The sequence below is a fragment of the Ambystoma mexicanum genome, chromosome 6q (assembly GCF_040938575.1).
Source record: "Ambystoma mexicanum isolate Mex_15411 chromosome 6q, UKY_AmexF1_1, whole genome shotgun sequence".
In the NCBI taxonomy this organism is placed as follows: Eukaryota; Metazoa; Chordata; class Amphibia; order Caudata; family Ambystomatidae; genus Ambystoma; species Ambystoma mexicanum.
Window position 1 is genome coordinate 213,526,489 of NC_090937.1, and position 20,413 is coordinate 213,546,901.

Below are 20,413 nucleotides of genomic sequence, written 5' to 3' on the forward strand. Positions count from 1 at the left end.
TCATGGTGGCGACTGAGATCTTAAACTTAAACTACTGGAACAAAAATGGATTTATGCTTTAAATACGGTTCAGACAGGTTTAAATATAGGCATCGAGTGGAGTTTATTTCTGCATAAATAATAATCATTGAAACAACTCCGTTGGCGTGGTATTCCCCAAGAAGTCGCTTTGACCAGCTTGAAAACAATACACTTGATCTAGTGCAAATGTTAGTAACCTGCACCCGTGTTCGATGGCGTATATTAGATAGTCACGTGATCTGTCTTTGCCATCATGACTAGTAACTCACATGAACACATGCCGCACCTAGCATGGTAGTCATCTCAGTTAATGCAGTCGTAGAATCTTTATATGGGTGTTTTTATCCATGTTGCATGGTAGTCATTTCAGTTAATGGTACAATCTTTATAATGGTGTTTTTACCCATCTAACATCAGGACGTTTGTAAGAAAAGACGACATGCTCAATCTCTTATTTACATAATTTCTTTGTATAAATTCCTTAATTATATAAACTCCTATCCATTATAACATCGAGTCACATATTGAGTATAATAAATACTAATACAGTAATATCATAGGCATTCTAAACTTGTGCTATCATCCGCAATTTGTGCCAATACCATGTTAAATATTACAGATGCAGACAATATGCATCCGTACAATGCGAGCGCACAGCCATTTTCCCAACCAAGATGGTGGTCGCAGTATGCCACTCGACAACTGACCTTCGGGTCAAGTTCTCTAATACAATTACAAACAAGTCGACGAGGCCGCAGCGTTCACTTTCCTCGGCATTGAACGCACAGCACCCGTTGTACACGGGTGATTTGCACGTAAGAAGTAAGGACATGTCTGTCTTAATGCCGATTTGTCAAGGTATTTCTGCGAACCGTGTCCTCTCATACAGAGCCAATTTAATTTCGGCACGTGTCTTTTTGCAGAGCGAGTGTTACCCGTACTATGGCAGACCTTGGAATTTGTCTGTTCAGCTCATAAAACTAAAAGAAAAACGGGCAGTGCGAGGACTCCACGCACAGGTACTGATGTAGTTTTGATTCTCTCCATTTACTTTTCCAAGTCGATAATTTAATTTCTGGGCATGCCTCATTTGCACAATCCACAACAAAGTTGATGCTTCGTTGTTTCAATGACAATAGCTTGACAATAATAAGTGAACTAAGCGGTCAGAGGGGATACATAGAAGTGCAGCATCTATATGCCCACCATCTTCTTGCATACAATTATCTGTTTCCATGCCTTCAAAAGCATTTTTGATATGTGAAACGTGTAAAACCAAATAATTTTACTCATGTGAAATAACGTGAGATGCCACTTAGAGAAACAATAGATACGAGGGTCTATGATTGATTTCATAGCCATGTGCTGTTGAAGATTGAAACAACCGTTGAACCAGTAACATCTGCAACTTGACTGTAGATGAAGCCTCACACGTCTCTAAAGAAATTAGAAGGTCAGTGTCGTTGGTTGCATTTGCCAAAAGATAGAGATATAACATGTAAAAAGATTTTGTTTTGTTACCAAAACGCTGTTCGTTTTGGTTTTTAGATTGTTGCATGTGAAGTGTCCAAATTCATGGGACAGCTCGAAACACCCTGTGCCACCACACAGTGTCCTGAAGACGGGTCCAGCGGACGTCAAAAAGCATATTAAATTGGCTATAGACTGTTATACATTGTTACGACTAGGACCTAGAAACACATGGTTTAGTGTCGACATAGTCAAGTACAACTAGACCCTAATATGAGGACACCTGAAATCTTTGAAATGTTTACCTCACGTCCCTACTAACCCCACCACCATTTTATGATAAGGAGACTTCTTTCAACCATCTTAGGGGCTTATTGATGGTAGTCTTATTTGGTTGATTTCACAATGCTTTTTATGTGATGATTTTTTATGTAATGTTCTTTTTAACAATTTTTGAACTTTCGTGTATACATTAATTAAAATATGTAAATTCTCTATTACTCTGTCTGAATATATTTAATGACAGTTTCTTTTGGCGTTTTTGCAATTAGACACACCTAGTATGTGTAGAGGTGGGACGCTGTTGCGGAACCCCCCGTATACACGCATTGGCAAAACTGACTTTAACGTGGAAGGCCAGGTGGGTCTTGACCCACGATTTGAACTGCCTTTGTTTTGAGAACCTCAGCTAGAGTGTATCATCCTGTCTACGGGGGTCGCCTCACTCTGTGCTGTCCAACGTGGGGAGGAGAGCTGACTCAACCACTTTGATCCTTTATCTTATAACACTGATTTTCCTTTGCATACATATTTCCCTTTACACACTTTTTGTATGGGAGATAGGGCAGGCATTAGGTTTTGTTAGTATAGGCCATTTTGATTTGACAAAGTCTGACTAGGACCATGTTTTCTTTATTATTTTTATGGTCGAGAATACTCCTATCTTAGTTGTAGGGCAAGATAGGAGTTTTCCAACCCCATTGAAAACTTTTTTTTAAAAAATCTTTTTGTTGGTTTTATTTTGCATCAACAATCATGCTAACATGAGCGAAAACAAGTAATCCAAACCATTAACCTTTCAAAAAGGGTTAAAGATCTAGTTGCCCCCTCCCATATTTTGGGGTTCATAAGCCACTGTCGGAGTTGGAAGTATTGCATTCTATCTCTTTCATTCAGACCCACTTCCTCTTTGCAGTATGTGAAGGATTTTATGTCTTGTCCCTGAAACATGTCCCCAATTTTGGAATAGCCTGCCCCCTTCCACTTCTTAAACCCTCCCTCTGGTATCCCTGGTGTGAAATATGGGTTTCTCCAAATAGATGTGCAAGGGGATGGATGGGTGGTAAAATGTTTTACCCTGGCCAACCAGTCCCATTGTTGTTCCACCAAAGCAGTGATATCCGACTCATGTATGTTGGGCGGTTGTCGGTCTTTCTGTAACCACAGGACTTCCCCTAGTGGGGCAGCCACCACGGCCTGGTTTATCCGACGCCAAATTTTCCCTGTGTCTGGAGCTAAACAGTTTTTAATGATTCTAATTTGGGCTGCCATGTAATTTGCACGTAGGTCGGGAAGGCCGATACCCTCCCTGGCCTGTAGGATGATGGAGGGTTTCCTTTTCCATATGTAGGCATTGCTAAGTTTGTCTAAGGTGTGGAAGCATGAGTCAGGTACCACGATTGGAAGAGCCTGAAATAAATATAGTAACTTTGGAAGGACAGTCATTTTAATGGCATTTATTTGACCTAGCCAAGATGTTGAGAGAGGTCCCCAGGTGTGGAGTTGGCTTTTTAGTTGGGCCACCTGCGGTGGGTATTTAGCATTATACAGACACTTGAGTGTTGGAGTAATATTGATTCCCAGTACTTTGATATTGTCTTGTACCCATCTGAATTGAGAGGATTCTTTGGCTTGGATAAGCTCGTCCCCCTTTAACGTTAAATTCAGAATCTCCAATTTAGCTAGATTCACCTTTAAACCGACCACCTCCCCAAACCTCTGAATTGCAGTTGTCACAGCTGGGAGTGATGTTACTGGGGTCCCTAGGGTCAGCAGCATATCATCGGCATATGCCGAGATTCTAAACTCTGCCCCCGAATGGTATGCCCCTTATGTTTGTATTTAGACGGATGGCTGCTAAGAATGGCTCCAAGTAGATAGCGAATAGGAAGAGAGAGTGGGCTCCCCTGCTTTGTACCCCTGGAAAGATGTATTTGCAAGAAGATTTCCCCATTCACTAGTATATGAGCTGATGGGTTAAAGTGATTAGCGCGGACCATAGCCAGGAATTTCGAACCTACGCCCCGTTTACGCAAGGTGTTGAAAAGGAAAGACCATTCAACCCGGTCAAACGTGTTTTCATTGTCTAAGGATAGTAAGACCGCTGGAGTTCCCTTTTTCTGCGACTTGTCCAGGATGTGACATACCCTTCTGATATTATAATGGGTTTGTCTTTGTCTGATAAACCCAGATTGGTCGGGTTGAATGAGTTGGGGGAGAAGACCCTCCAGTATATTCGCCAAAATGTGTGTGTATATTTTAGCGCAAATATTGATTAGCGCAATAGGTCTGTACGACCTGCATTGCGTCGGGTATTTATTTGGTTTTGTGAACAATAGGATTTTAGCTTCCTCCATTGAATGAGTTATCCTCCCAGCTGCCACAAAAGAATTTAAAAGGCTTGTTAGTTTAGGAACCAAAAGCTGTTGGTAGGTTTTATAAAATCCCTGTGTATACCCGTCTGGGCCGGGGGCTTTTCCTGCAGGGAGGTGTTTCATTGCCCGGCATACTTCCTCCTGCGTGATATCCACTTCCAGGGCCTCTTTATCTGTGGGGGCGATTTGGGATAATGGGACAGATCTGAGGTATTCCTCCTGTTTGTGCTTGTCTGGATCGTCCGATTTGTACAGAGTCTCATAGAAAGTGGTGAATTGAGCCGCTATATCCGGGGTAGTATGGAGTATATCGCCATTGGGGAAGCGATCCCTGTGATCGTGGTTGCAGCTGTTTTCTGTTTCAGTTGTCTAGCTAATAGCCAATCCGCCTTATTCACGTGTACGTAGAATTTGTGCTTAAGTGCTAAAAGACCCCATTTGGCTTTTTTTGTTTGGCGCATGTTCAGTTGTCCCCTAATATGTTGGAGCTCTTTATGTGCTGCCCTCGTAGGGGTCTGTAGCATCCTCCCCATTACATCTTGTAGGTCTACCTCTAATTGAGTCTCCAGCGACCGCTGTTGCTTTTGTCATCTGGCCCGCATAGCAGTAAGATCCCCTCGGAGAGTAGCCTTAAAGGCATCCCATACCACCGCTTCCGCCATGCCTGAATCCCCATTTAGATCGAAATATTCTGCAATCTTAGTGTCCACTTCCACCGGAATAGCTGCGTTCATTAGGGCCACCCTCGGGAAGGTCCACCTCCATAAATCCTGCTTGGGAGCGCTGCTCCCAATCGTCACCATCAGTGAGGCATGATCTGATAAAGTAATTAGGAGTGCCTGAATGGAGTGCGTCCTGCCGACTAAAGTAGTGGATCCCCTTATATAATCGATTCGGGAGAAGTTTTGATGGTTGGAGAATAGTATGTATACCCTGCATCATCCCCCTGTAAGGCCCGCGACAGGTCAATGAGCGCTAGGCACTCTATCCTCTTCTGCAAGGTTGGCGACGGGGGTGCCTGTGGGTGAGGAGGGGAGGTGCTGCTCTCCTTTTGGGGATCCTAGGACAAATTAAAATCCCCCGTTAGGATAATCTCCCCCTGAGCAAAGTTCTCAAGGTCTGCTAGGACCGCCCTTAGGAATCCATCTTGCCCCATATTCGGGGGCGTACACTGTGGCGACGGAGAGTGTGGAATCGCTGATTGCCAGTGTAACAAAGGCGTATCTGCCGTGTTTATCAGTTGTTAACACCTTAACTTGTGCCACTAATCCCTTTCTGATCCCCACTAATACCCCCTTGCTTTTTGACTTACGGCCTCATCACGAGTTGGGCGGTAACGCCGGCGGTATTACCACCAGCGGTATTAGCCCTACCGCCAAACCCCCCAGCACTATTAGCGCCGGATCACGGGTTTGGCGGTAATGGAATTCCCCACTGAGCCCATTCGGGAATGCCCCATTCCCCATTGGGCTCAATGGGGAATTTTCACGCTCTTACCGTCGGCAGATTTCCCGCCGGCGGTAATAGTGCAAATTTCCGGCGGATTTCCCCCCAGCTCAGAGCTGGGGAGAAATCCGCCAAAGCCCTGATTTGGCGGACCCTTAAATCCGGCAGTAATAGTGCGAATGCCGGATTTAAGGGTTACCGCCAAACTCATGATGAGGCCCTTCGAATTCGCCTGGGCTACGATACGAAACCCCCGCAGCATGATCCAGTGTGCATCCACTGCCCTGATGTGTTTTTCCTGCAACGTGATAAGGTCCGGAGAATCGTGTACTAGAAACCATTCCAATTTTTTCCGTTTCACTGGGGTGTTCAATCCCCTAACTTTCATCGATAGGACTTTAATCATACTTGTGATTCAGTTATTCTATGTGCGTGTATGGTTCCTTGGATCAGAATATGCCCCAACAATAACCTTCCCCAACATTCCTCAACTCTAACAATCCCCAACTGAACCACCCCCTCACCCCCGTGGCCCTGTGGTGGGTCATTTTGACAATGCTGCCTCCCTCATCTAGAGTTGGGGCGAGACCCACCTGGATTCCAGTGCGGTCCTGCGAGGAATCATAAACCCCCTGTCGGAGTCCAAGAAAGCGGCGTGTGCGCATTCACCTAACCTCCTTCAAGACACATTTTTATGCACCTGTACGATCACTCCTACGGAACACTGTCCTAATTCAGTTGTGGGCGAGTTTTTACACCCTGGGCGTCTCCTTGGGCTTTAGTGCTGGCTGGGCCCCTCGTTGGAGGTCTACTGCGGCGCTTAGTACCTTGCGTCCATTCCCAGGGTCTTGGGCATCAGGGTCGACTCATAGGCAGCCCCCTGTCCATCAACATTTCCCCCTCTTGCAAGTCCATTAGCCGAATCCCTTCCTGTAGCGAGGTGATCTGTGTTGTTTGCCCTTTGACTGGAAGAACAGGCCAAATGGGAAGATCCACCAATCCTTTATTTGCTTTTCTTGTAAGGCACTAAGTATTGGTGTCATTTCCTTCATTTTTAATAGGGTAGCGTGGGCCAAATCCTGAAATAAATGAATCTTGGTTCCGTTGTATTTTACTGGTTCTGCTGCCCTGGCCACTCTAAGGATTGCTTCCTTCTGGGGAATTTGGCGAGCGCGGCCACCATGTTGCAGGGCCTGGCCCCTGGTTCTTGCCGTTTAGGGCCGACCCCGTGCACCCTGTCGATAGGAATGTCCCCATCCTGACCGCTTCCCAATAGAGTCTCAAATATTTGGGTGATAGTATTTCTCGGGTCCAGGTCCACGACCGTCTCCAGCAGATTCCTAATTCGAATATTTGATCTGCGATACCGATTTTCCAGGTCCTCACACTGTAACTCGATGTTGTGGGAGACTCTTGCCAATTCCTCCAGTGCTAAATCTATTTTCTCTGTGTCTTCCACCACCTCTTGGAAAGCCCTCTCTGTCGTGTCGGTGCCCTCCCATAGAGGCGTGCTGTCACCCCAAAGTTCAGTGATGGAGTTTTTCATTTCCCCCATAAAAGATTTAAAGTGAGCTTGGAAGTTTAGGGTAATTATGTTTGCAAATTCCTGAAAGCAGGTCTCTCAAGTTCCTTTTTCGTAGGTGCGTTCAGAGAGGAGGTTTCCTGCTGTGAATGCTCCTCCTGTGTCATGTCCTGTGTCCTGTGTCCTGTGTCAGTGTCTTTGGGCCAGCAGTGTTGCAGGGGCCATCCCTGCCGGAGTTCATTAGGGGCTTCCTGTGACCTCCTGACTTGCCTCTACTTCCCGACATTTCAGAAATGTGGCCTCTCTTCCCAAGGAAAGGCCTAAATTAGAGCCCAATTATGTCCTCAGGCGCCGTCGTTTTGAGATGATGATGAGTTGTTGCTTCTAAATCGAGGAGCCTTTGCCTACGCCCCCCTTGTCCCTCCTGAATTAGAGAGCTGCTTGAGCGGTGCCTGTTTGTAGCACCCGTAAGGACTACACTCCCAAATTGGGGCTCATACGTGGCTGTGTCCCCGTCTCATGCAGGCCCCCAGTTCCTCCACGACTGCTTGCACTTGAATGGCATAGCCGACGTTCCTTTATGCCATGGGAGTCAGTCTCCCCTGCTGTTCTTTCAGTGGCTGGGGGAGGGGGAGTCAGCTGGCAGCAGTGATGGCCTATTATTTTGCGCCTAGTCCTTAAACGGTGGCCGCTCCCCTGGGCTCTGATTTGGTCTCGGCTGTCCCTGTTGATTCCCGTCCCTAGGGACGTGCTGCTCCTCCTCGGGGGTGAGGGGCTGATCCACCCCAGGCCGCCACTCCACCCCCCGCCCATCCAGAGTCCTGTGATGAAGTGAGCCCTAGCCCGTGTGCCCCGCTCTCGCCTTGACTTGTCTCGAATGCCGAATGTTAGCCGCGGTTGCCCCCGCTCCCGCCCCGGCCAGACGCACCGGACGGCCTCGTCTTTCCTGCGGCTAGTTGTCTGCAGATCACTGATGGGCGAGCCTTTATGGGTCCTCCTCTTCTGATGACCCAAGCTCGTGTGCCCCTGTTGCTCTGGTGCCTTCCTAGTTCTTTCCCTGGGCTGCTTCGGTGCAAGTATTATCGGGGCTCCAGGTGCCTCGCTGAGTCGGGTCCGCAGGTCCACTGTGCGCTGTTGTAGCCCCTGTCAGTCTTTTGGGCTCATGGGCGGTGTGAGCCCATAGTGCCCATGTCACGAAGATCCTGCCAGCCGGCGGGTGCGGACTGCTGGAGGGGGCAGAGGGCAACGCTCATCTGCAGTTGCTGACGTGGTGCCCCGGGGTGGGAGCCCACCCCGGGTGTCTAGAAGTGGTGGCCACCTGCTGTTGTTTAGTGTCCCACAGTAGTGGGCGCACTCATGGGCTCGTATGCGGCCCCACTGTCCTCAACGATCTCCGTCCTCGGAGACTTGCCGCTCCACCTCCTGATCAAAGATCTGTTCCTCTTCGGTCTGCCTCACCGCTCATTTTGTGACCAGCGGTGCAGGGATGGATTATGATTGAGTTGGGGGTCTCAATCCCTGTGGCAGCCGGCCACTGATTATGGAAAGCGAGTGCTGGCTAATTGGCCGTGGCTACTCTGCCTCCCATACCGACAGATTGTGCTGGACGGCCTCCCCCCTCCTGCGGCCAGCCGTCCGCAGCTGGTTGCGGGCAAGTCTTCTGTGTCCTCCTCAGTTGTTCATTGGTGGGAGCGTCCCCTATTTGTTCGTAGCTCCACAGCACACCCGTCCCGATTCCGGAGCTACGAGGGTGTGAAATGTCACCCGATCTCTGTGTGCCTTGTAGAAACGGAGCTGCAGAGCTTCTGAGCACACTCTGGCAAATTGAATGGTGTATCCCAGCTGCAATTGTGTGTGCTGCTGATGGATAGGGCTCCTGGAGGGGATGGAGCGCACCGCCGCACGTCTGCCCTATCAAGCCAACATCTTGAAATCCCCTTTGAAAACATTAATAAAGGTTTTGAACTTGCAGCTGTTGTGTCTGTCATACTTTTGATACCATGCCTCCCTTACATATGGTATCAGAAGTGGGATACGGCTCAATTGAGACAAATTGGGGGATCCTAAAATTCCAGAAACTTAGTCACAGAGACTCGGACCCGTCTACCACCAAAAAAGAATCCATAGGCTTTGATATTTGTAGCAGCAGAGAAGACACTATCCCTCCTGGAAAAAGAGGGATGATTCCCACTGACATAGTTCTAATACCCCCTGCGGGTTGTTCTATAAGATTGGCCCCAAAATCTGGCGTAGCCTGGAAATTTGGTCTAGATGTCCTAGCAGGCGTCATAGATCCAGACTTTCAGGGAGACATAAAAGTTCTCTTACAGAACAATGGCAAAACCCTGTTTGAAATACGTCCTGCGGACAAAATTGCACAGGGAATTCTTGAGAAACCTCTATTTCCCCATTTGAGGAAGAAATTGAACTAGAGGAAACACAGAGGTAACTTAGGCTTTGGAGAGGCCGATGAGATTCGCACCACCGAAGCAAAAAGGGAAGAGGAACCTACCATTCTTCCCAGGCTAGCCTTTGCCCAGCGAAATGATCCAGTACTTGCAGAGGCTTTCTTACAAGTGATTCCTGAGGGAGAAGGAGAAGAAAAGAGAAGCCCCTTTTTCTTCCTGAAACAGGGATTACTATATAGAAGGGAAACATCCAGGGAAGGCCTAAGTAAGACTCAATTAGTAATACCCAAAACCCACTGCAAGATCATGCTAGAAATTGCACACTTATTTGACAGGGGGACACTTGGGACAATCTAAAATCCAAGCTCACATCAGTGGGAAATTCTATTGGCTGGGTATTCATGCTGATATAAAGAACTTCATTCAGACATGCGAGTTATACCAAAAAAACAGCTCACGTATTCCGCTAGCTGCCCCTCTAAAACCATTACTAGTAATAGAAGTCCCTTTCTCTAGAATCGGGATGGATATCATTGGACCATTAGAAACTTCTAAACTGGGCAATAAATGTGTTCTTGTAATTATTGATTACGCTACCCGGTACCTAGAAGCCTTCCCCATGTAAACAACATAACCCAGCATATTTGAAAACACCTGGACTCCTGGTGGGGGTCCTGTCGACGCGCACTTTCCTATGCTCACCCATTACAACTGTCGTCATCAGATGAGCCTTCGCCTTTGCTGAAAAGGGCATCCGCATTGCACATCCTGGTACACTCTACCCCTGGATCCTCCCCGGCCTTCATCATCGCATGTGCACAGTGTGTACAGCGTACAGTATACTCTGAGTGCAGTGCGACCCTGGTCCCATTCTTTTTTTCACTTCAGCACTCTAGCACTATTATCATTTCGTCTTTGAATTCAAGGCGTAAACGTAAAGGCTAACTTTTTTTTTCCACTACCCCATGGATCACAGTGTTTTTTCATTTTCTTTCCCCGCGGTACCAGAGTGCAGACTCATTATCACTTGGGGCCTAAGGGGCAGACAAATTACCTACCAAAGAAAGCGCGGCTAACCCGCTGCATTATTGGTCCTTGTGGCAGTAGGAGTACCTGAACGCGAGTGGGAGACTGCAGGGTTCTACCCTTTGATCCCGCTCGCTCAGCGCTTTGGTTTGTGGGGGGGGCCCTAAACCTTCCAGCGTTCCAGCAAGGAAGGTGCCAGTGGTTCCAGTCGAGGAGGCGCCTTGCCATAGAGAGAAGGAAGGTTTCACTGGATCAGGCAGATGATAAGGAAACAGGAGAGTTCCATAATCCTAAACCCGGTGGTGCAAAGGGCGCTATACTGCTGTTTGGAGCTGTTTGGCTGGTGGCGAGCGGTGAGAGTTACCATGTCTGTAACAAACTGCCAAAAGTGGCATTCATTCACCCACCAGCTCTCTTTATTCTAAGTGGAATTAGCTGCTGTATTTACTTATTTAAAACTGTCCTCAAGGAGAGGTGTCGGACAAGTGGTCATTTGTGGTCCGTTGTGGGCAGCACTGAAGGAGTTGTGCCCGCTGCGAGGTAAACGGCGTCTGCTGATTGCTGTTTTGGCTGTTTCCGATAGTGAGGTGGTCCGATTGGAGGCAGTGAAGCCAACTGACACCAGCACAAACTTGCAATTCTCCTGGACATCCTATTTGTGCGAATATATACACCAAACGCCCCTATACAGTGACAGATTCTAATTTACCCTATACATATTTTGGGTATAGAGGGTGTTGGGCTGCGGTGACCGTTTGATAAGGAACTGGAAGGTGTTTAAACACAGTAATTGGCTCCCTGTGTATATGTGTACCTTTCACCAGAGGCTGCTGCTGACTGGTAATCACAGTAAGCGAAAATAACGAACACCTTCCCAGATCTGGATAACGCACTTACGTGAGAGACTGCAGGGTTATCAACCCTTCAGCTCGCGGAAACCTTTTTCCGGACCGAAGCATTTGGCAAAGTCCACACCGTTACTTTGAGGAGCACAGCTTACTCTGGCTGACGTGCTATCCATGCAGAAAATAATGCCTGACAGCACAATGTCAGTGACAAATAGTGCAGCAAAGGTAGCACATAGACTTAAAGGCATGGTCTAGTAAAAAATGTTATTGTCCCTACGGGTCGGCCATGTTTTTTTAAGCCTAAGTGGCTCGATTTTAGAAAGCTTTCCTATGGACCTTACCTGAGTTTCGTCCATTAAACGCACGTGAAAACAGGCACCAGGGATCCGCCATTTTGTGATAATCCTATCACTTGCCGCATCGCCCTGGCTGACCTGCTTCTGCGGCACTAAATCAATTCCCCCGCCCCTGAGCCTGTCATCAGCAGACTCGTACCGCCCATTTCCCAACGCCAAAGCACGTCTTGTGTCAACATTCGCTGCGCTTCAGCTAATGACGTGTCACCATGGAAATGGCAGGACGCCTCTTTCCTCAATAAGTATAAACAGACCGTTTCACAACACACAGAAGCAGATTTTCGATTCCATTCCTCTCTCTGTGTTACTTAGAGTATTTTGTGACTCGTTTCTGTGCTCTGGTCAGCTACCTTTGCCGCTTGTAGCACGTGTGAACACCTGTACCATCTCGGTAAATTATTTTACTTTGTTTACCACACAATGGCTACAATAATGCCCTACATGTACGAGCCCGAGTATACCGAGGAGGAACGACTGGAAAGAGAAGCACGCGAAAACGATGGGGATTCGGACGGCAGTTGGCAGGACGAATCAACAGATGAAGAGCCTGGGCCTAGTCGCATGGACGGCGTCTCCACCTGGTGCACATGCAATCGGTGCGAGCTAATGCCAACCGAGGAGGAGAACTGCTGCTGCCGAGAAAACTCGGGATGCCTGGCCTACATTTCGGAAGGCGAGCCACGACCGCAATGCATCACCGAGCTGCCAGACTTCAGGGCAGCCTGCCTCACACGGGCCGTTTTGAGAATAATGATGGTGCTTATGCACGAACTTCGCGCAACTGTTCGTCCTCGTAATCCGAGTAACGAGTAAGTATACTCTGCTTGTCATGCCACTCCTATTTCATGTTCTTCTACTATATCCAAAATTATTTATTCATATCATAGTAACACATGAAAGTCGTTCAATAGTGTGCATTGTCTAGATAGCATTTGTCCGTGCAGAATGCCATTAGTTACAAGAATTGTCATTGACAACAAATGTTTATTAAACTTATCTTGGTCATTTAAAAACAGTTTGTTTCATTCCTTTTCACAGGTGGTACAGGCTGGTGGCCTATCGTTCCTTTACATGGTGGCTCCACGGGAGGCTTGGACACCGCGTTCGAAGAGTGATACCTGCCTGTGCCGTTCGTGCCATAAGAGAAACGTTCCCGAGTGACAGCGGTCAGTACAGGGGATTTTCTCTCGCTCTGCTGCAACCTGACCTGTTTAATCTTTAAAGTCTTGTATTTTTGTGTCATGAAAATAAGATACAAAATAAAACACCACATATATTTTCACAACGGTTGTTTCGATTTTTTAAATGAATCAAGTGTGTCTCCATTCAAGGATGGACGTCAGACATCTGTGCTCCGAATGGGTGAAGGTCTGGTCGCTGTGAAGCAGGGTGGTCACTATCTATCTAAGCTAACATAACATATTCTCGATAATGCATGCACTAAATAACACTTGTTCAAAGTCTTTCAGTAGGTTATGGCTCTATAAAAGTCACACATATATCTATACTAACAATTAACATTAACATATGGATTATACAGGCCTTAGGTTAAGGGTCTTGACCACTGTAATACACCGGTTGAAGTGTGGGTCTGTGCTCACAAGTATCTCTGGTATGTGGCATTTGTTATTGATAAGCAACGATATACTGCAGTAGGGGTCTAATGTTGATTGGGGATCTGCTAGGTGGGCATCATGTCGTGGTCAGTGGTCTGGCACTTGAAGCGAATACCTTGCAGGTACACAGGGTCACAATGGCAGTAAGTTTCCACTGGCGAGGGTGTGTGGGCAAGGACACGTTTATGGAGATGAACAAGCGATGTGCTTAGTTCAGGCTGGTTCACATGCAGGACAGTGATCTCGGAGGAAGAGTCATGCTCAGTGGGCCCATCTACGCGATTGTCAACCAAAGTTATCACATAAGGGCAAGGGGTGAACCCACTACTGGAGGCACTTGGTCCGAGTTTCTACTGAGAAGTAAAGCATGAGAGGGGCCATCGAGAGGGGCCTGATGGCCCCTCGTTCCCACACACTTATCTGCACGCCCACCGGACCATCCATCCACCCCCCCTATCAAAGGCAGTTCGCACCTGTGGATGAGCGCTGGCATGTGGGGCTGTCTGGGGCGCGAACGGCCAAGGCGCCAAACAACATGTACACTTCAAAAGGTATCTTACGCCCAGGGGCCATCGTTCACATGGTCTCCTCAGACCCCGTGTCTCCATGCATGCCTCCCCTGAGGCAGGCCGCCCCCCTGCAATCCACATAAGTGTGTCTCCATTCAGCAGTCTTCCTGTGCCTTATCTGCACGCCCCAGGCCCATCCAGCCCACCCCCCTCTATCAAAGGCGGTTCGCACCAGTGGATGCGCGCTGTCAGGGGCGCGAAAGGCCAAGGTGCCAAACTACATGTACACTTCAAAAGGTATCCCACGCCAAGGGGCCATCGGTCACATGGCCTCCTCAGACCCTGTGTCTCCAGCCAGGCCTCCCCTTGAAGCAGGCCGCCCCCTAATACCACGACATACATACGTCATTCATTCACAAACACACCCCTGTTTCTAATACTTTATAAACCACTTGATATGTCTCATGAGAACATCTTTGTGCTTTGCAAGTCAACTCTTCAACGTGCTACCTGGCAACCACTGAGATCTACGCTAATCTACTCGTCGTCGTGCTATCCGTGAACTTCTGTGACCGCTTAGAGCAAACCCATCAGTGTGCTACCTGTGGCCACCCACCTATTCTCTCCTGCAACATACTGCTCTGCTTGCTGAATCCAACTGTTTGTTGGTCAAGGTAAGGCCATGTATCCTAGTCATATTTCGCAGATTTTTAAATTTCTATCTATTTGCGAGTAGAATACACAATAGTGCTATGTTCATTGGTCTCATTGCTATTGACTTGAGTTTCCATTGCTATGCTATCAATAGATCTATTTATTTTCATCTTTGTCTATTGTCATCGAATTGCATCCTTCGGGGGTCCAGTCTATAATGTAAGCTGGTTTCCTTCTCGTGCAAGACAGAACATCCAAGGGACGAGTCACATGTTCAGATTTTATTCACATCATTTATACATTTCTGCAATTTATGCAAATACTTAGCCGCACATAATGAACTGGTATAGTTCCTGCAACCAAAACAAACCTTGCATTGATCATTGTATGATTCATTTACTATTGTATCAAATCTTTATTCATGAAGATTGTATAATAATGTCGATATTTACTTTTCAGATTTATCAACAATGCCTGCCTGTTCGATTAGCGGTTGCCCTTCAAAGACCCATGCGAAATCTGAAGGCACTACAATGCATGTATTCCCAAAAACTGTTGATCGAATAAGAGAATGGGTCAGACATTGCGGATATCCACTGGATGAGCTGGAAAGTAGAGTCCAACAAGTCTTACAGGACAAGAGGGGTGATCGATACCGCATCTGCAGCTGGCACTTTTCCTTGGACATGTACACAACATCTTGGGTAACAAAGAAGAATAAACGGCGAACGACACGGAAATTGATCGAAAACGCCATTCCCACTCTATTCGTCCACATTCCGCCACTGGTGAGTCAAGTGTCCGGATTTAGCTTTAGGCCTTGCGGTAGTGTGTAGGTAGCAGAATGGATTAATTGATATTGTAGGTGTTCTATCCCTTGTAATAATTTCGATATTGATATGAGTGTATAGTTTTTTGAATAATGACATTTATCATATATTCTTTTTTGATTTCATAACCCACAAACGCAATGTATATATATATGGGAACAGGGAACTGTGCTGTATTGAGCATTTTTCAAGTATTCTGTCGCTTACATGGCTATTTCTAATATTGGCATTTCATTATCAATCATTAATTTACCTTTACAACTTCTTGACTATCCCTTGAATCTGAAGCAAGAACATTCTACATCCTTGACGTGGTTGCAGTTATCAACCACTTCTAGCGCGTATCAGGTAATCTTACTAGGTGTCACTTTTGTCGTCTTCTTCTGAAGAGATGACAAGCTCTCCCCCTTCCCTCAACTCCTCACCTTCCTCTTTCTGCTTAATCCTTCTGTCCTTGTGTTGTGGAGGCTTCTCTTTTTTCTTGTGAAGATAAGGACGCCCTCGATAGGATGCCACCGTGCCACTAGATAGGGGCAGCGGGGGCACTCCTACCGAGAACGCCTCACAGGGGGAAAAAAGCCGGAAGGCACAAAAAACCCCTGAACGTGGAGGATCCCAGGAGGTGAGTAGCTGAAGATGGCGCGATCCGATGTGCAGGCACCGAATCGGGAAATAGGCGGATCCAAACGGTAGACCAGGATATGGCAAAAGGTGGTTTCAATGCGGAGATACTAAGGAAATCACAGGCAGTCCGGTAGGCAGGCAAAGGGTCTGGCAACAGTTCAAATAGGATATAGGGATATTCACAGGCAGTCCGGTAGGCAGGCAAAGGGTCTGGCAACAGTTCAAATAGGATATAGGGATATTCACAGGCAGTCCGGTAGGCAGGCAAAGGGTCTGGCAACAGTTCAAATAGGATATAGGGATATTCACAGGCAGTCCGGTAGGCAGGCAAAGGGTCTGGCAACAGTTCAAATAGGATATAGGGATAGAAAAGGGGAAAAAACAACAAGGCAAGAAGGAGAGGAAGGAGGGAGAAAAAAGAGGCAGGACGAGGATGAGACCACGCACTGGGCAGGGTGGAGAATTAACTGCGAGGGAAGGCTGGCAAAGGATATGAAGAAGTCACGAATAATTCACCGGGAGATGGAGCGGCAGCAACACAGGAAGGAACCCGGAAACGTTGCAACGCGTATGCGACCCGGAAGTGAGGACTTAAATACTTCCGGGTCAAGGACGCGTGCAACAACTAGAGCGGTAAAACGGATGACGAGTAGCGGAATGCTACGGCGGACAGAACCGCCAGCGATTCCACTTCCGCCAACCCTGCCGCGGCATGACAGTATGCCCCCTCCTATGGAGACCCCCCCCCGGTTTTCCCGGATGAGAGCGAAAGAACTTGCGGACCAACAGTGGAGCATGTACCTGAGAGGCTGGTTCCCAAGAGTTTTCCGACCAGTGATACCCCTTCCACCGTACAAGGTATTCCAACCTTCCCCGGCGGTACCGGGAGTCACAGATTTGGGCTACCTCGAATACCTCCTGGGTCGAAGTAGCAGGCAAGGGGGTTTTCTTCTTTTTGCGAGACCAGATGTCTGCAAGAAAAGGTTTGAGTTGTGAGGCATGAAACACCGGGTGGACTCTTTGAAGACTCTTGGGTAATTTTAGCCGAAAGGCCACCGGGTTGATGACTTGTGTGACTTCGTATGGACCCAGAAATTTAGGGGAGAGTTTGGAAGGGTGTGCCCATCGTGGTAGATATCTTGTGGACAACATGACTTGAGAACCTATTCCCCAGTCAGGCCCCGCTCTGCGATGTTTGTCGGCCTGGACCTTGTATCTCATTTGGGCCTTGCTAAGATTGTGTTTAGCCTGTAGGTGGACGTCTCTCAACACGGCGAGAGTGGAGTCGACTGTGGGCAGAGAGGTTGAGACATTAGAGACCGGTAGTATAGCTCGGGGATGGTAGCCATAGTTACAGAAAAAAGGGGTGAAACCGAGAGTAGACTGGAAAGAGTTATTGTAGGAGAACTCAGCCAGGGGTAGTAGAGAAACCCAGTTGTCCTGTTGAAGGTTCACATAACACCGTAGGTACTGTTCTAGTGTGGCATTTAAACGTTCCGTCCGTCCATTTGACTGAGGGTGGAAACCTGATGTTAGAGCTCTCTCTATGCTCAACCGGTTGCAGAGATGTCTCCAGAAACGAGAAGTGTACTGGCTACCTCGATCGGAGATGATCTTCTTTGGTATTCCATGGAGACGAAAAACGTCTTTGATGAGAGTCTCGGCCATGGTTGCTGCTGTTGGTACCCTTGGCAATGGGGAGAAGTGAGCCATCTTTGTGAAGTAATCGATCACTACCATGATGCATGTGCTTCCTTCAGAAGGAGGTAAGTCCACGATGAAATCAGTAGATACCACTTCCCAGGGACTGTCGGGAACCGGAATTGGTCTCAGAAGGCCCAAAGGTTTCAGACGAGAACTCTTGCTGCGAAGACAGGTCACACAGGATTGTACGTAACTGGTCACGTCTTGGCGCATCCTTGGCCAATAAAAGTGCCTCTGTAGAAATTCTAATGTTCCCTTAATACCTCGACGACCTGCCAGCTTGGAGTCGTGACACCATCTTAACGCCATTCTCCGAAATTCCGAAGTAGGTAAGTATAATTTTCCTTTCACAAAGTATAGGCCTTCCTTGACTTCGTAGACGGGGTCTTGTGGGTGACACTCCGACTCAAAACCCCCCTTTGAAGCTTCTTTCACTTGTCTTAAGAAAGCGGATAGAACGCCTATCCTCCTCGTCAAGGGGAACATAAGATCTGGCGACCTGTCGGATTCATTCCCATAGTCTCCTCTGCGAGACAAGGCATCTGCGACTATATTCTGTGGTCCTGGGATGTAAGTAATGTTGAAATCGAACTGGGCAAAGAAGTGAGCCCAGCGGGCCTGTCTTGTGTTGTAGCACTCAAACTGTCGCAGAACTTGTAGATTTCTGTGATCTGTTCTGATGGAGAATGGGTGTTTACCTCCTTGTAGAAGATGACGCCACTCTAGACAGGCTGATTTCATGGCCAATAACTCGCGCTCTATGACTGAGTAGTTCCTTTGGCTGTCATTCAATGTCTTGGAATAATAAGAGACTGGATGTTCCTCGCCTTGGTGTTCCTGCAAAAGAACTGCCCCCATAGCTGATGAAGATGCATCTGTCTCGATGATGAAAGGCCGGTCTTGGTCTGGCTGCAGAAGGATGGGGGCGGTACAGAAGGCTTCCTTGAGACTGTGGAAGCTATCCTCAGCTTCACTGGACCAAAGGAAAGGTTTGGAGCTCTTCTTAAGTAGTGTGGTGATAGGTACCATTCGGTGGGAAAAGTTGGATATAAATTTCCGGTAAAAGTTCGCCAGACCTAAAAACCTTTGTACCTCCTTGATGGATTTTGGTGAAGGCCATTCCAAAATGGCAGAAACTTTGCGGGGATCCATGGAGACACCCCGACTGGACAATATGAAACCCAAATATGGGATAGATGTTGCAGAAAATATACATTTGTCTATCTTGACTGAGAGGTGATTTTCTCTTAGTCTCTGGAAGACTTCTTTGACATGAGCCACATGTTCCTCAGGAGTTCTGGAATAAACCAGTATGTCATCGAGATAGACGATCGTGGTCTGACACAACAGGTCCGAAAAAAGCCGGTCCATAAAGCGCTGGAACACAGAGGGGGCGTTAACAAGTCCAAAAGGCATCACTTGGTATTCGTACAGCCCATAAGGGGTCCTAAAAGCAGTTTTCCATTCGTCCCCTTGGTGGATCCGAAGAAGATGGTATGCATTCCGAAGGTCCAGCTTTGTGAAGATCGTGGCGCCATGAACCGCTTGAATAATTTCGGTGATAAGTGGCATTGGGTATCTGTCTTTTATGGTCACCTTGTTTAGACCCCTGTAATCGATACAGGGTCTTAGTTCTTGTGTGTCTTTCTTCGGAATAAAAAACAGGGATGCCCCAGCTGGTGACTTTGAAGGTCTTATAAGTCCGTTGGTCAGATTGTTATCTAAATATTCCCAGAGGAATTGTTTTTCCCTGAGGGATAATGGGAACATTCTACCAAACGGTACCAGTGCATTAGGAACTAGATCCAGACAACAGTCTTCTGGTCTGTGTGGAGGAAGATCACTAGGCGTTTTTTCCGTTACTACCTCTGTATATTCTTGTAGATGGCGTGGAAGACAATGGATGAGTCTGGAGTCGTACACAATGTTAGTTTCTACAGTCTCGAACTTGGGTTCAGGTAGGCATTCGGATCTACAATAGGTGGACTGAAAACTGAGTACGTTCTTCGCCCAGTCAATGTGAGGGTTGTGCTTTCGTAGCCAGCCTATCCCTAGTATGATAGGGAAATGGGCGGCTCGGATTATGTCAAACGAGATACTTTCGGTATGTTTTTGGATACATAATTGTAATTCCTCAGTGGTATGGGTGATCATGCCGGAAATCAGGGGTTCCCCATCCACTCCTTCAACCTTCTGATCCTCCTGTTTGGCCAGACGAGGTATACCCTTTTGCTTAGCCCACAAGGTATCTACGAAGTTGCCTGCAGCACCACAGTCTAATAAAGCCTGAGTTGGGACTTCGGTTCTGCCTATAGTAAGGGTTACTGACAGAACCATCAGCCTAGAATCCTCTAGTATACCAGACGAGGCTATAGACAGAGATGTATAAGGACTAGAAAAAGCCCCTCGGGAGTGCGTCCCCATACTCACCGAGGGCGCTCGTTTCCCGAACGCCTCGGAGGAACGTTAGGACAGTTCCGTAACAGATGGTTAGAGGCTCCACAATACATGCACATGTTGCCTTCCCGTCGTCTCTTCCGTTCTTCCGGGGTGAGTGGTGCACGAGCAGTACCGATTTGCATCGGTTCTTCCTTTCCCTGGCGTGAAGGTGGTTGAGAGAATGGTATCTGAGTCTCTAAGGGAGGGAGACTGTAGAGTTTGTTCTTTTTTCTTTCTGACCGTCGTTCCGAGAGTCGGAAATCGATCCGAAGAGCGGCCGTGATGA

At 47.5% G+C, this 20,413-nt stretch overlaps 1 long non-coding RNA gene across 1 annotated transcript in view; it reads left to right on the top strand.

Annotated features, from left to right (window-relative positions):
• The first annotated feature begins 710 nt into the window (after positions 1–710).
• Positions 711–20,413, top strand: part of LOC138515892 (uncharacterized) — a 139,274-nt gene continuing 119,571 nt past the window's right edge. The window contains exons 1-2 of the long non-coding RNA XR_011282178.1: positions 711–843; positions 945–1,040. This is a non-coding gene — a long non-coding RNA (uncharacterized lncRNA). The remainder of the gene's footprint in view (positions 844–944; positions 1,041–20,413) is intronic.